Source organism: Motacilla alba, chromosome 3, assembly GCF_015832195.1.
Source record: "Motacilla alba alba isolate MOTALB_02 chromosome 3, Motacilla_alba_V1.0_pri, whole genome shotgun sequence".
In the NCBI taxonomy this organism is placed as follows: domain Eukaryota; kingdom Metazoa; phylum Chordata; class Aves; order Passeriformes; family Motacillidae; genus Motacilla; species Motacilla alba.
In genome coordinates this window covers 94,884,941-94,900,490 of record NC_052018.1, presented here as the reverse complement: position 1 = coordinate 94,900,490, position 15,550 = coordinate 94,884,941, and the positions used below count along the sequence as shown (strand labels likewise).

At 41.9% G+C, this 15,550-nt stretch overlaps 1 long non-coding RNA gene across 1 annotated transcript; it reads left to right on the top strand.

The window, feature by feature from the left end:
• The first annotated feature begins 375 nt into the window (after positions 1 to 375).
• On the top strand, positions 376 to 13,315 carry LOC119699694. The gene is made up of 3 exons (XR_005256502.1): positions 376 to 556; positions 12,940 to 13,016; positions 13,191 to 13,315. It is a non-coding gene; the product is annotated as an uncharacterized LOC119699694 (long non-coding RNA).
• The last annotated feature ends 2,235 nt before the right edge of the window (positions 13,316 to 15,550 follow it).

Genomic DNA, 15,550 nt, shown 5'->3' with positions numbered 1-15,550 from the left:
GGGAAGGGTGGCTCCCTGCTAAGGTCCAGCTCAGATTAAGTCCTTGACTCTGGACTGTCCCTGGGAATGGCTCAGAGAGGAGTAATTGGCACAGGCTGTGAAATGCTTGAACACCTTACTAATACAGACAATCGTGGTTCATTCCCAGTTTTGGTTGAATCTGCCGATACTGATGAGGGTCCCTGAGCCTCCACTTTGTTTTGCAAGGTAGCAGAACCTGCAGGTAGAAAAGGAGATGAGTCTGCTGGTGGTTTCTTGGGCTCTAGGGTGGAAAGGTTTCCTGTCTTTCCTCTGCATCAGTGCACAGGGCAAGCTGGGTGGGGAGAGGCTGCCCTGATCAGCAGTGCAGTGAGCAGATAACACTACCACCCCAGCTACTTGCACGGCTCTGGAAATTAAAGGTGCAAGGCAAGTGGCACGTTCAATATGGCACTGCCCTTTGCTTTACCGCCTTCCAGTTCTAGTACTTTCTTTTTCCTTGTTTAATAAAGCTCTGTGTCTGTTTAACTGTACATTGCTGTCCACCCTATGATGAGGAGGAGGGAACAAAACAATGGTAAGGATCTTCAGGGTAAGTGTGGGGAAATAACCCAGTGATGACTTTACTCAAGTCTTTGACATGACATAGCAGGTCCACAGCCTAGAGTATAGAAAATTTTTCAAGTAAAAGATTGTATAATTCAACTGGTAGAAAGCAACCCTTTTTAAAATAAATACCTTAAAAATCAGTTTTGTTAAAAACATCTGATGTGGATGAGCCTATCTCCCAAGCTATAAACCAGGAAGTACAACAGGCGGTGAGAAATCAGCACAGTGAATGCCATGACATCTTGCATCTTGCAGAGCAACATTCTCTTTAATTAGCTGTTTCTTTTTAGAGTTCCCATATGAAGTAGGGATGGTGGCCTTTCTGCACAGAAAGTTTCCTTTGCTCAAATTGGTCACATAAAGTGGTTTTTTATGGCTGGGCTTTAAGTGCTCAGCAGTAAGTATGCAGGGTCTACGCTGTGACAAAACACCTACCAGCAGCAGAGTAGCTGCAGCTCTTTGTGCTGGTCGGTGCACACTTCAAACAGTTGCCCCCAAATGATTTTGGTGACCTTGCCATCTAGGGAACACACTCATGAACATCTCTGGTGTGTAATTTCTAGGAGTGTAAGTGGGTGTTCAGTGAGCCCTATATTTCCTGGGTGTAGCTTGATAACTCATGAGAGAAGGAGAGAAAGGCCCCTGAGGCCTTTGCACAGTGCTCAGAGGAGCTGCTCCCCAGCCCTCACTGAGGAGGAAGAAGCTTCTCCCCCACAGCCATGCCAGCTCTGGGGGAGAGGACCTGTGGTGGACCATCTGCTCCACACTGTGCCGTGCTGTGGCAAAAGGATGTCCTGCATCCCCCAGGACAAACTAGGGAAAGGGATGGATTTGCTGAGTCTTTCAGAGAGGGAAGAGTGGGAGCCTGGGGAGCTCCCTCAGCAGTCCCCACAAATGCTGTTCTTTGAGTGCCACCTGTGCTTTCCAGCATAGTTTCCGAGGCCATCTAGAAGTGGGCAGTGGTGTAGGCATCTTTCTGCCTCCTGCTCCTGATGCTTTTTGCTTGAAGGGAAGCAGCTTGCTTGAAAATATGTTGAGGCTTTTTACAGTTTCCCTTAATTCCTATTGTGTCCAGACACATTTTTTTTCCGCTTGTTTGCTGTAGCTCCTCTTTGCCTCTGCCCTTTATTATATAAAATATGAAATCTGATCTTAACCAGCCAGCTCCTTACACTCACAATGACAACAAGTCCATCTACCCCTAAAAGTAACACTGGCAGAACTTTTATGCTAATGTGCTGGCACTGTGTATGTGAAAAGAAAGAAAAAATCAAAAGCAGAGATCCGAAGGTATAGTACTCCTAAGAGCTATGAAATTCTACAAATGATGAAACAGATTATGCTTCCTCCTGGTTGTAAGGCAGGGTATTGCTACCCCAAGAAGGAAACTGATCTTTTTGGGTTAATGGTTGGGCTGACATGAAGGCTATTCCCAAAGCCTGCCTTTGGCAGACTGAGCATTAATGCTCTTGTGCTTCTTTGCCAGCTCAAGAAGGAAGGGATTTGGCTTCTGGTGCAGGAACACAGGAGCAAGCTATCTGCTGATGGAAGCAAGTGGAAGTGTGTTGGCTAGAAGGAAGCTCTGGCTATTTTCACCAGCTGAAAATCTGTCCCTATGCTCTGCTCTTCTTCACGTGGCAGGGAACCAGGCTGCCAGCACAGCAAGGAAGGGTTACACAGTGACTCAGATGTCGCCTTAAGAGGATGAAAATTTATTTTTCTGGCTACAGTGAGGATCTCCAGGGACCATGGAGCAGCAAAGCAATCACCCTGTACTCCTGCAGGTTCCGGTATATGTATGTATTTATTATTTGTGGCAGATGTCAAAGGTTTCTGCTAATTATTTTATATTTATAACCCCCAAGTCACACTTAAGTTTCCTTCTGAAAGACAAACACTGTCTCTCCAAGCACTTTGTGTCCTGGCCAAAGCATAATCATGTGAGGCAGCAGCAATGGGAAGCTGAGGGGAACAAAGGGGAGCCTGGCTCACAGAGCTCTTTCAAAGTAGTTGTTCACTTGGCCAAAGAGTTTGGCAGCGTGCCTGTGCCTTCTTTGAATCCAGCATCTCTGTCCAGCCCGTGCCTGCATGGGTCAGAGGAGCCTTCTTCGCATGGGACACAAACAAAACAAAAATCATTCTGGGCAAATGTGGCTTCAGGATAAGGATCCATAAGGAAGAGGTGTATGTATGGAGCCTCTTGTAGAATGGAGGTTGTTTCCACAGCAAGTGCCAGCAGCAGTGGGTCTGATGAAGCGGAGAAATGTCTCATATTTAGGGCACATTCACATATATGTATGTATTTATTTTTGCATGCACACACATGTGCATGCACACACACATATGATACTGACTATATATGGCCATATTTATTACCATGTCTCAGCAAACGCAAGTTCTTGCTTTAGTCAGAGTGCCATAAAATATGGTTTACTGGGTATCCCTGATATCTTCTCTCCTTCCCGCTTATCATTTTGAAATTGGACCAATTCAGTATGTCAGGATTTCACAGTTGCCCTGGGTGTCTGCCTGGCAGAAACCCTACCATCAGGGTTTTGTGTGTATTTGCTATATTTTCTGTACCATTATTGAATACAGCCATGTGGATCCCAGCTGCATGAGACATCTTTCTGCTAGGTACTGAAGCTGTGTCAAGGGCAGAGGCATAAGTGGACTTTCATTGTCCTGGGCCTCACACAGATTTTCCCTGCCATGGTTGGTCTGGGTAGAGAGGAGCACAAAGGTGTTGTTTAAAAGTTAATGAGATGTGTGCAGGGAGAAAAGAAGAGGGCATGGATAGACAAATAGAGCCAGTCCCCTTAGAAAAGTCCTCCTACTGCTTTGTTCAGTGGGTAGTTACTGCTACAATATATTTTTTTGGCTGGCAACAGCCCCAATCTGACCACTCTTATCACCCCTCCATAAGCACCCAGGCCCTGCTCCACCCTGCCTCTATCTGGGCACTCCAAACTTTGGTCCCTCCAATTCCTTTTATTGTTTTCCTTCTGCTTGCTCTTCTCAGATGCCTTCTCCCCTGTCATACAGGGGCCCCCTAATCTCCTTTCTTCCTTGCTCATCTGTTCAGGGCTGGCAATCTCTCCCTCCCCAGCATGCTGCTGGCCAATTTGCACTTGCTGTTTAGCTGTCTGGAGGCCTCCTTAACATGGTCCTGCTAAAAATCTAAAATGGAGTCATTCCAAGTGACTAGGTCTGGGGCTTGATAGTGCAGTGAGCTTGCAAAGTAACCTTCCCTTTACAGGACTGCTGCTCAATTATATATCTAGATGTGGACATTGAATATACATTGCTGGCCAATTTTCTCTTTTTTACTGAAAGCTGTAAAGGTTAGCAAGTTTGAAGGTTAGCAATTTTGAAGATGTGGAACTCAGCTTGGTTACTGTGGCTCAGCTGGGTTGTTTTTTAACTCTACTACCACCACTACCATAACATGAAAAGAAAAGGCTGTGGTGACTTCTTTCAAGCAATTTGGAGAAGAGCGCCAATACAAAGACACTCTGCAATACTGCTGCTTAAGGAAATACCTGTGAGCCCTCAAAGATTTTGTGGGTAACCATGTAGAATCAGAGATATGGGAAGTGTTTGACTTGAATGTTTTTCACAGTCTTTCTTCAGGGTCACATAGTGACTCAAGACAAAGCTCTCTCCAGCTGCTGAGTGTTATCCCTTTGGCAAACACCACAGATAACCTCAAGATCATCCTTGAGGTCCTGCTCATCCACAGCACTGACAAACCACGTCTTTTTAAAATCTGTTTTCTGTCTTATTTGAGACCAGGCTGGCTAGACTGCAGGTGGGTCTGCCATGAGGCTGACCTGTGCTCAGCCCATTCCTGCCTTTGCCACTTTGGTCCATCTGCCCCCAACAGGAGTGCTCAGAAAAACCCAAAGCATCTTCTGAGGCATGATTTTTCTCAAGACACTGAGAGCATTTCAGAGCACTTGGGGTGAGCACAAGGTCCAGAAGAATGCACTTGCATGTGTCTCTTGTTCTTGATTTATTGTTTGGGGAAGAAAAGAGGGTGTTTTAAGTTCAGTGACAATAGAGGTTTATACATGCTCTTTACTCAGTACTATGTGATTTAACATAAATCTCTTGACCTCTGGAGAATTGACTCTGTCATGATAACAAGCAGACATTATGAGTTAATGCCTATAATAACCTTTCATATGGTAAAAAATTTCTGGGGTTTACAGCTTTGAACCTGTTATCCTACACCAGATTAATACAACTGTATTTACAAAGTGATTACAAGGGCACTAGTCTTGAGATAGGCAACTTTTCTTGTATGAATGATTAAACAATTCTGACTAATTTGACTGCTGTTACACATTTAAAGAAAAGAAATCTAACAGATCTTGAGCAGAGATTCTAGGCACTTAACCTTTCAATCTAATTAATTAAAAATTAAGCTCAGCTGACATGAAAAACTGGTGGTTATTTAAAAATGCAGTTCAGCTGATTTGAAGGACTGATGATTCCACTTTCACTGAGATCATGGGCACTGTGGGACTGAACCTCATGAACTTCCACTGTGGCACCCATCACAGCTGTTTGTTTTTCCTGGCTGAACCAATGGCTCTGTCCTCTCGATTATTTTCTTTTTGATCCCCCCTCTCCTTTGGGCTTTTGTTGATAAGACTATGTTAATAAGGCTGAATTTTGTTTGCCCAGCTAGGCATTGTAAAGGAACCCTCTGAAGTCTTGTTTGATCACACACTAAGGGGTAAATGCTTAGAAACATTAATCTATATAGAAATACACTGAAATTTATTGCTCTAAATATTACTAATTGTTCCTTTATTAGAAGAGAACCTGAGAATGAAGGTCAGATCCCTGTTTTGCCAGATGTACTCATAACATAAAATGGGTTGGTGGTTCTGAGCCTGGAGAGTTTATAATGAAGATCAAGTTCTCCAACTTCTAGTTGATTTGAGAATTTTTGATGTGATTTTTGCTTTTTAGTGGTGTTTGATGTGGTTAGCCAAGCTAGCTATGATAAAATGGGTGTCAGGAGCATGTGTTACTGGTATTTCTTGGCTGCTTTGTCTTGACTTCAGATTTAGTGATGCTGAGTCCAATTACGAGTTAGTACATTGGGATTTATGCATAGGTCTATTTTAGATCTATTTTAATCAGCAGACTCATTGATTTCAGTAGTTCTATAAATAGCTTAGGTTTGATAAAGAGGCTAAGAAGTTAAAGAATCTACAGCTTTGAAAGGAATGTTCAGACTGGCTCCCAGTCCTGGTGCCTATTTCAAGCTTTTTGCTTCATTTGTGGATTCAGAAAGGAAGTTATTTGGTCCTTGGTCACAGGCCCGTGGCAGTCAAGGGCCAATATCCTTTTGTAGGTCTTAGGCTGGCAATATAATTCAATCAATGCTTTCCAATAAATATTTCATAAAGTCCTACATGAAAAGTATGACCTTTACTTTTATGAAAATTGTGCTGAACTGGAGTTGCATGGGAGCAGGGGTCTGTACTATCAGGAATTTTATTATCTGCCTGAAGTACATCCTTTGTTTCTTATCTGCTTATCACACTGTGCAGCCTTTCTGTAAGCTGTACACAGAACAACTTAAGTATTAATTTTAAACCATGTGGGTTTCTTAGTGAGCAAGTAAATAGCTACTTAGCCAGCTTTGAAAGCATGCACCTCTTCTATTACATTGCCCAGGGATCAGAAAGTGTTCAGTAGTGAGAGAACCATACATTTACATGGTAGTTCCCTGGCATGTCTTGCGTGATCCTTAAAAAGCACGACCCTGATGAGCTGCCCTCCCCTATAGCTGCAGTCTGACCCTTGCATCTCAGAATGGAATAAGGTAACTTAATGTAAACTGAATCACACTTGAGTTTTTGTTCAACAGGAAAAATCCTAATGAGCAAATGGCTGTTATCTTAGTAAAGTCTTTGGCTGCACGTGCATCTGTCTGGGCCTGATGTAACTAAGCAGGGTTCACTTCAGTGCTTGCTTGAGAGACATTAAAATTGCCTGCTTAGGCTTTGAGTTTATTTCTGAGGAATGGAGTATGACTGCTATCTCTTGTCCCCATCCCCCACCTATGCCCAAAATCCCCCAGGGGGAGGTGAGATGTCAGTAAAACAGAGAAATCATATGGGAATTCATATGAAATGGTAGGAAGGCAGACTTCACATTTAGACTTGAAGATCAGCATGATCTCCAGAGCCATTATGTAAGACCCTGGCTCTAAGTGTTGCTCTTTATGCCTTGACATAAGCTGGAGATGCAAGCCTGATAAATACTGTACTGACTTAAATCTTTCACTTGCTCTGGCTTCATATTGATGTTGCAAATAGAATTTATCCTGGTTCATGCTGGAATAAATCAAGATAGGGTCTGTGCCATGGTATCTTGAATTCTCAGTAGCAAGTTTAGTCTGAAGTGCAATAGATTTAAAATCCTAGTGAGCTTACTAGGCACTGGATCACAGTTGAAGTTGAGTTTTGATGACACATGAAATTTTGGTATCAACAAAAGGTTTGTTCTGGAGTCAGTAATGATTTGTAATAATGATTCATGGAAGAGACAGAAAGTGGTGGTCAAAGGTGAGATGAATTATGCTGCCAGAGTAGCTCCATTTTGCCACTGATTCATGCCTTCCCAAGCCAGAAGAAAGTTGCTTTACAGAAAATCACTCTATGAGAGTTGCTTCAGGAAATCCACAGTTTTTAAACTACCAATGCTTTGCAAACAAAAGCATCCTTGTTTAAAACCAGCATTATCTTTTCTTACTGCCACTTCTTGGTTCTCTACTCTTCTACACAAACTGCACACAGAGTGAGACTGGCAATGCTGCACTGTTGGTGCCACTGCTGTTCCTCCATCACTTCTAGGAGGAGCTGCAGCATGGAGCAGGTTGTGTGGTACCTGGAACTGTGCTAGCTGCTGTCCCTCTGCTAAGGCTGGCATGGCCTCAGAGCATTTCCTGCTTGCTCTTCATTTTCATCTCCTTTTTCGAGGTGCTGCAGGCTAAACCGTCCCTTGTGTCACATTGCCATCTGCGGTACTTCAGCTACACAGGTCTTTGCTAACAGCTGTTGAATTCAGCTTGTTGATGATCCAAGTCCATTTAGGTCCCTCTAGGGAGTCACACATTGCTTTCTCAGGGGACTGGTAGGTAGTTTTATGGGTTTTTTGGATTCGGAAGTGACCTCTTGCTGGACTCCTGACCCATCCTTGTGTTTAAGTCAATATTGCAGGGGATGCATTTGTTCAGGTTAATGTGTGCTAAGACCCCCTCCCAAAACAGCATTTTACTGTGTGCTCAGTAAAAACAATACCAAAATGATAAACCCAAATATTTCAAGATGATTTTAGATAAAAGCAGATCAAAGAGCATAGGGGAGGAGACTAGTGCTGGTTGTGTTAGGCTGACTGGTACATTGTGTCATAGTATTCCTCAGACAAGGAAATTATAAAGAATAAACCAGTGAGGGCCATCCTTCAGGTGAAGTATGAGGCAAGGCTTAAAGACGTATATTAGGAAAGACCTCTGAACAGTATTGATCTTCACTTCCCTTTCCTCCAAAATATGATTTTTAAATCTAGTTACTGAAATTTCTGCTGCAGAAAAAAATGTCCTTTAGGTGTTTATTTGCAGCATTATACACAGTACCTAGCAAGCACAAGCCTACAAGATTACTTAATAATGCATTTTAAAAAACATTCTGGTTATTAGTGGGCAATGCTGTAAACAGGTAGTGTTAAAATAGTACTTAATAGAAGAAAGCTCGTGCTGCAAGTACCTGAGATGACCACAACAAATTTCAGGTCTGAAAATCATAATCAACTGACCAGTCAAGGTGGTCTTTCTTAAATTAGATCTCTGTCTCAAAGAGGATTGCCTGAAAGAACACATTTCCTCTTTGCTGAAGGGAAAAGGATTTTTTCAGATATCTGCCCATTTACCACTAAACTCTGGTGAGTGTGGAGTGAAAGCATTTTCAAGACACATTTCTGCATGATGTGATTAAAATCTGGGAGATGTAAATAGTCCTAGGAAGGCTATTTCATATTTGATTTCTGGATTTTAATGATCACTAAGTATCAGTAGATTAAAGGGACATAGTGATGATGGAGTTAAGTTCGATGTGCAGGGAAGACTGGAAAAACAAGCTTCCAGAGAAAGTTAGAGCTTTTACACAGTAAAAATGGAAAAGTATTCTAAGTTGTAGAACCACAGAACGTCTTGGGTAAGAAGGACCCACAGGTATCTTCCAAATTCTGGCCCTGCACAAAAAAAGCCCTGCTAATATCCAAACAATTCTTGAGTTCTGTCAGGCTTGGTGCTGTAACTGCTTTCCCAGGGAGCCTGTTCCAGTGCCCAAACACCCTTTGGGTAAAGAACCTTTTTTTGATATCCAATCCAAACCTCTTCTGACACAACTTCAGTCCATTCCTTCAGGTCCTGTCACTGGTCACCACAGAGAAGAGATCAGTGCCTGTCTCTCTCTAAAGTAAAGGTGTAAGTATTAGAAAGCAGGATAGAGTAGAAAAAAAGTATTTCAAAGTCTGAGAATTATTTAAGGAAGAGGTATAAAAAATATTAGCTAAAAGCTATTTTATTTTCTTTCATCTGAAACCCTTCCCTAAAAAGCTTTTTGAAATAATTTTCCTGAACATTCCTCTGCTTTTGGGCTGCCTGCCACTGAGCTGGGAGAAAACTTGGCTGTTCCAAAGGCCAAACACAATTTTAATTTAGAAAATAAACCACACCCACCCCCCACCCCCCCCAACCCAGTTCCTTTAATTTTGGGTACTTCAAATATATTTTCTTGCAGTGTGATGAAATTAATTTTTAGCCATTTCTTCTCTGATATGCATGACAGTCCTAGTTTATTTTCTGCTCTAGAAAATAGCAGATTAGTTATCATTGTTGCATGCAGGCGTAAAGGTAGCAATGCCTGTGACACAGGTGTTCACATTATAACATTTGAGGCATTTTTAGTAAGAGGAAGTGACATGGAAACTAGGGAAGTTTACCCAGAATAATCAACAGTTTGAACCTAATAACTCTCATAACTGTAATACACAAGAATTTTCCATTGCACTTTCTCCTCTACAACGGACATATCTTATTTTCTTTGTAGATTATTGAAGTGTCAGTGACCAGTCATGAAATATGACCTCTTTTCCATGCAAGGAGTGGAATGTCCTGGACACAAGTTGCATATGTCTTCTGATTGCAGGACAAACCAATGCTTCTGAGTCTTCCCTGGAGGCTTTTCTTTTGACCACTGCAGGACCATTCTCTCTGTTAAATTTATCTAGCACAGTATCAGGGCCAGTCTGAAGTGGAAGTGATTTCCCTTGCAAAAAGCATTCCTTACTTGAGATAAATGCTGAGAAAGAATGGAAAATTACTTTGCTGTGGTCAGGAGTTGTGTAGGGATTTGCAACTGAAAGTCAATGTTGTAGAGCCTTTCTTAAAAAAAGAATAAAAAAAGAAAAAAAAAGTTTTTTTGCTGAAAAAGACCAATAAAACAGAGGAAGAATGAGGAACTTTTCTACCAAAGAGCAAGACGTCATGACAAACCCTCTGCCTACACAGCAGTTCCATTCAGACCTATGACGCAGATCCTGGAGCCCATTTGTGCCAGTTATTGGAGCAATCTGGGGGCACTGAGTTTGCTGCTCTGCTATCAGCCTTTCCTGCTGGCCGTTGGGTTCACTGCATGAATTGAGTTCACTTATGAGGTGGTTAACAGCCCTTCAAGAATTTGCTCTGTGTATGTAAAGATGGATTGTATACCCTGAACTCCCTTAATCTCTGGTTGCTATAAATGGTTGTACACCCTTGACACGAACAGGTTTTTTGCATACAAGGTCCATTCAGTGCTCACCTTGAACAAAGGCACCAACCTCTGGTCTGTCTGTGTCCACAGGCTCATTTTGTCTGCCTAGGCCAGAGATCACCTCTGGGGCACTGTCAACATCCATTTGACCCATTCCTGCCTCCTGTTTGTGTCATTTCTCATTGCCCTGAATGAGATCAACCTCTACCTGTATGGACAAACAAGAAATCATTTGCTCCAGAGTCAATACCAGTTCTTACAACTGGTCTTTTTGCCTCATTTTAGAGTTGCTTTTCACCAAAGGTTCTGAGCACAGCTCCTGAAAAATCAATAACAATAGCCAAGTGGCTAGTAGATGTTTTAGAGTGCCTGGTATTGTACACCTTGCAGAGAAAACTATTCCTGAATTGAGTTTTTATCTGCCTTCAATTTCTTTTTGTTCTTGCATTGCTTTCATTAACCTCATTTTTAAAATTGTTGGTTTGAGACTATACATGCTTTGCTAGCAGCTTGAGGTACTGCATGCTGGGTATGTTGTGAGCACTGCAGGGCTGGATAGTCACAGTAAACGGGAAAGGACCCCTTAACCTCCAGGATATGTAGATGTGGCACTGAGGGATAAGATTTAGTGATGGACCTGGCAGCGTTAGGTTTACAGCCGAACTCAATGATCTTAAAGGTCTTTTCCAAGCTGGATGAGTCTATAATTCAGTGATGTGATTACTTCAGCTTTTTCAGTTGGTTTTGTGCCCCACCAGGAGCATTAGAAACATCTTTTCTCCCAAATGAAAGCTGAAATCACCCATGGGTTTATTAGGTGGGCAATTTAATAAACCCCTGCAATGAGAGGAGACTTACCATGATTTCATGCCTGTGGCTGGCACTGAGGTTTGTACAAGCAGGGCTGTGAAATCCAAGGATACAATGCTGCCTGCACCCTGAGGTGGACAAGATTCTTAAGGCCACTTTAATCTCCAGACAGCAAAAGCTTTATTCCATTGTTGGACTCTGAGATAATTATTGTGTTTTATACTTCTTGAAGGAGACTGGAAATTTTACAAGATGAAGAGCTACTGCCTGTTCAGTGAGTTTTCACTCCAGCCTTCCATTTATTTCAGCGGGCTTTAGATACCTATTTTTATCCCACCTCATTTAACTGTGTTCCAATGCCAGCTTGTATCAGTCTTTCACTCTGAGGTTAATTTTAATTGCAGATGTAAAATATTTTGAAGGACTCAGTCGAATGATTTCCTCTCATAAACCAGGCATTAAATACTTGTCAGGTAACTGAGCTATTTACACACCATAACTGCCCCTCAACAGCACAAAGGCACACGGGGGCTCCAGTGTCGTGGTTTGACTGACAGGGATGTGGATGCTGATGAAGAGGTTTGCCTTCCGTGCCTCTGAGCCCTATGGAAATGATCCCTCTAGTGGGGACTTGGAAAATTAACGGGTGGTGCTGCTTGGCAGTGCGGGAAGGCTAAGGAGGGAACAAATGAAAAAGTTGCCCAATGTTAGGGGGGAAAAATACCCCAAACAATTAAAGAGACAGCTATATTTTCCTAAGCTAAAATTACCACTGAAATAAGATCTTAAGGTAGTTGTTACGAGACGTGATAAACATTGCCAGAATGCTCATTCAGTGATTTCTGCAAAACACTTTAAAACAGTTTTATTTAGATTTTTTTTTCATTGGAATAATGAGGTGAGTTTTTTATGTGTTATCATCTCCTTGGGAGAGAAAACAATAAACTATTTATAAAGTACTTTCTGAATGATCTGGGGAAAAAAAATACTTGTGATTTCTTCCTTAAGATGAAAGCATTCAATCTTTTTATGGAAACAACTTTTCAAAATTTTGAGAAATTTCAAAAATATTTCCAAGGCATTCAAAGAATTTCCTACCAGGAAAAAAAAGCCAGGATTTATGCTCTAATTGCAGGTACTACCTTCTTCTGGTCCATCATGTGCCTCTTGTTACTGTCATTACTCACAGCGCCTCTTAAGAGCAGGGCAAAAAACTTGGAGCTTGCTGGGCCCCCTGACACAGGGGTGTGTTTTGCCTGAGCAGGGAATGTGTGACATTCCCGGACAATGTCTGATGGAGGTCGCAGGTGTGTGTTAACTGTAGCTGCCTTGAAAATATAATTTGTAGTGAACATTTTCTTGTTGCTGTTACAGCGAAAAGCCTTGGGGGCAGCAGCGAGCTCCTCCCTGGATGACCTGGTGTTGTATCACTCCACACTTGCCTGAAGGATCAACAGTGTAACCCTGTGTTGCACCAAGTGTTCCCTTGTGTAACATAAATCTGACAGCTTTTGGATAAACATCCAGGTGACCCTAATGCCACCGCTGGACCACAGCTTCTGTTGCAGATCCTTGCTTGGCTCTCTGGAAGAAGATGTGGCTGTAGACAGGAGTTATGATACCAAAATCTGGTTCCTTTTGGATTTGTCCTTTATCTCCCTTCAACATCTTCTATGTCTAACTCGAGTATTTCCCTTCCCAGGTCCTCCATTCCACAGCTGCTCAGTGCCTCCCCCCTGCTGGGGTGCCCTAAGCAAACAGTAGAGCCTGCTCCACCAGGTGAGCCACAAACCCCACCCTTTTCCTGACCTGGTGCAAATTCTTGCCTTTATCCAGCTGGGTGCCTGGCCAAGGGCAGACCTCCCGAGCTGTTCTTGTCTGAGCCACATCGCTAACAGCTCTTTTCAAGTAAGAATTTAAAATGTTTTAATTTTCAAACATCTCTGCTTTCAGATTTGAGGTGTGAGAAGATGTTTGTGCACTTGTCAGGCAGCCAGTGACAATTTCATTCTCCTGTGTGTGGCACAGAAGGTGTGTGCTGATAAGTTGTGCCACTCATGAATCATGCTTGCCCATGCTGCTGCTCCAGGAAGCCTTGGTAGAAGGGATCCATTCTTGGAATTATATTGAAGTCTTCAATACAATCCAAACATGATTCTGTTGTCCAGATATATTCTTGTACTCTCTCATTGGAGAGTGTCTGTCACTTTTGGGGGCTAACCTAGAAATGCTCTTTCTTTTATATTCACAAAATATAAGTCGTCAATGAAAATTAATGTGTACTTGGGGGGCATACAGATAGAAAAAGTAAAAGGGAGAAGAGTAGATAATAGAGTACCTTGTACCTTGTCACCAGCCTGAGGCTGTGTGGTGACTTAATATCATTACAGAGCCTTGAGTTTCCTGAAATTATAAAGCAACTTCAAAGAGAGAGGTCAGCATGGTTTTAAGTAATAGTGGAACAGTTCTACCCTTATGGGTAGCAAGAAGAATTCCACTCTTATGCATTGAATATTAAATGCTTCAGAATAGAGATGCTTGAAACTCTGACAACAACTGTAACTTCCCCTTGATATCATATGCAAGGTTAGTATTAGTTTGGATTAAAATCATGTCTGAGCTAAAGGAGTTTGGCACATATGTGACTATGGAGTCACTGAAATGTATGGAATCAACTCTTTGTGGGTATTAATCACAGCATAAATGTTTGGATCACTTATTTAAACAGCTATTGCATTAGAGAAAAGTGTTTGTGGAAAGATACTTGTTTTGCAAAGAACTACAAAAGTATTCCATCAAATTCTGACTTCAACACACTGGTGAGCGAGCAGTTCCAGTGAGTGATGCTGTTGGAGTTCTCCACTCATCTTTGTAGAGAGGATGCTTTTTTGAGAGTTGTGATTTTTTCCTCTCCTAGTCTGTAGGTTTTTCCAAGGTGCAATGGAAACAAAGGGATTCTCATGACTGTTTTAACAGTACTTCATAGTAATTTTTATTATGAATATCAAAATAATTTTTGCAGACATTATGCTGAATTCAGCTTGTCGTAGAAATCCTGTAGATTTCATGTGGCATTCCATGCCACAGAGAGCAAAACGGTGCGAGTTCAGGCAGCAGTGTCCTATAGTCTGGCAAGATAACAGGTGACCTCTTCTCTCCATCTCTGGCCAAAGGCTTCTTGCAGTGATTCTTTCAGGTAGAACATGGCTTGCAGGTAGAATGTGTTGTTGGTTTTGTAGAGGTTCCTCTGTCATGTGGGGAGACTTTATTGTTTTGCTGCGTATTTTTGTTCTGTTAATAAAGGTGCAAGTTTAGTAGTGACTTTTTACTAGAAGGAACTGGATCAGGTTCTTACAGAATTCATTGGCACAAGCTGATTTTGAGCTTGGGACTCAAATTCAGGGAAAATAAAGTCTAATGTCCTATCCTGAACAGGTAAAATGAAAACCAGTGAAGTTTACAGTGCATTGCCTCCTTATCTGAAGACTTATAAAATTGACTTCTATGCAATCTATTTTTGCAATCTTCAGTGGCCTTCCAGTACCTGAAGAGAGCCTACAAGGAGGATAGAGATAGATCATTTACAAGAGAATCTAGTGACAGGAAAATAAAACTAAAATAGAGTAGTTTTAGATTAGATATTAGGAAAAAATTCTTTACTGTGAAGATGGTGAGGCACTGGAGCAGCTTTCCAAGAGAATGGATGTGGATGAGAATGGATGCCTCATCCCTGGAAGTGATCAAGATTAGGTTGGATGGGGCTCTGAACAACCTAATCTAGTGAATGTGCCCCTGCCCATGTCAGGGGTTGGAAGAAGATGATCTTGAAAGTTCCTTCCAACCCAAACCATTATAGAATCCATTACCCTTATATGATATAAGCCCTAAGTAATCAGCATTAATATGTTAGTTAATAGAATTACATGTTTGTGCTAAGGAATAAGTTTTATGGGCTAATGATGCCCAAACTCTGTTCTTTGATTGTTTTGAGTTGTATATAGTGAACAGGAAGTGAAAGCAATTTATGCAATTATGTGGATGGTGTAAACAATCAGACCTGACAGACCATGGATTTCAGGGGAATGCTGTTATATGCCTCAAATGTACTCTTAGGCCGGCAGTTGACTCCAATGTCCCAAAGAACCCACAGACCATCTCAAAATACATCACCACAGGGTTTCCCCATGGTTGAGAGTTTTTGTTGGGTTACTGCTTTTATTTTTTGTTTTAATTAAAGGTTATACCCTGGCAGAACTAGGGGTGCGATGTAACCTTGTAATTGGCAATCACAAAACTCTGCCCTGCTTTCTAAA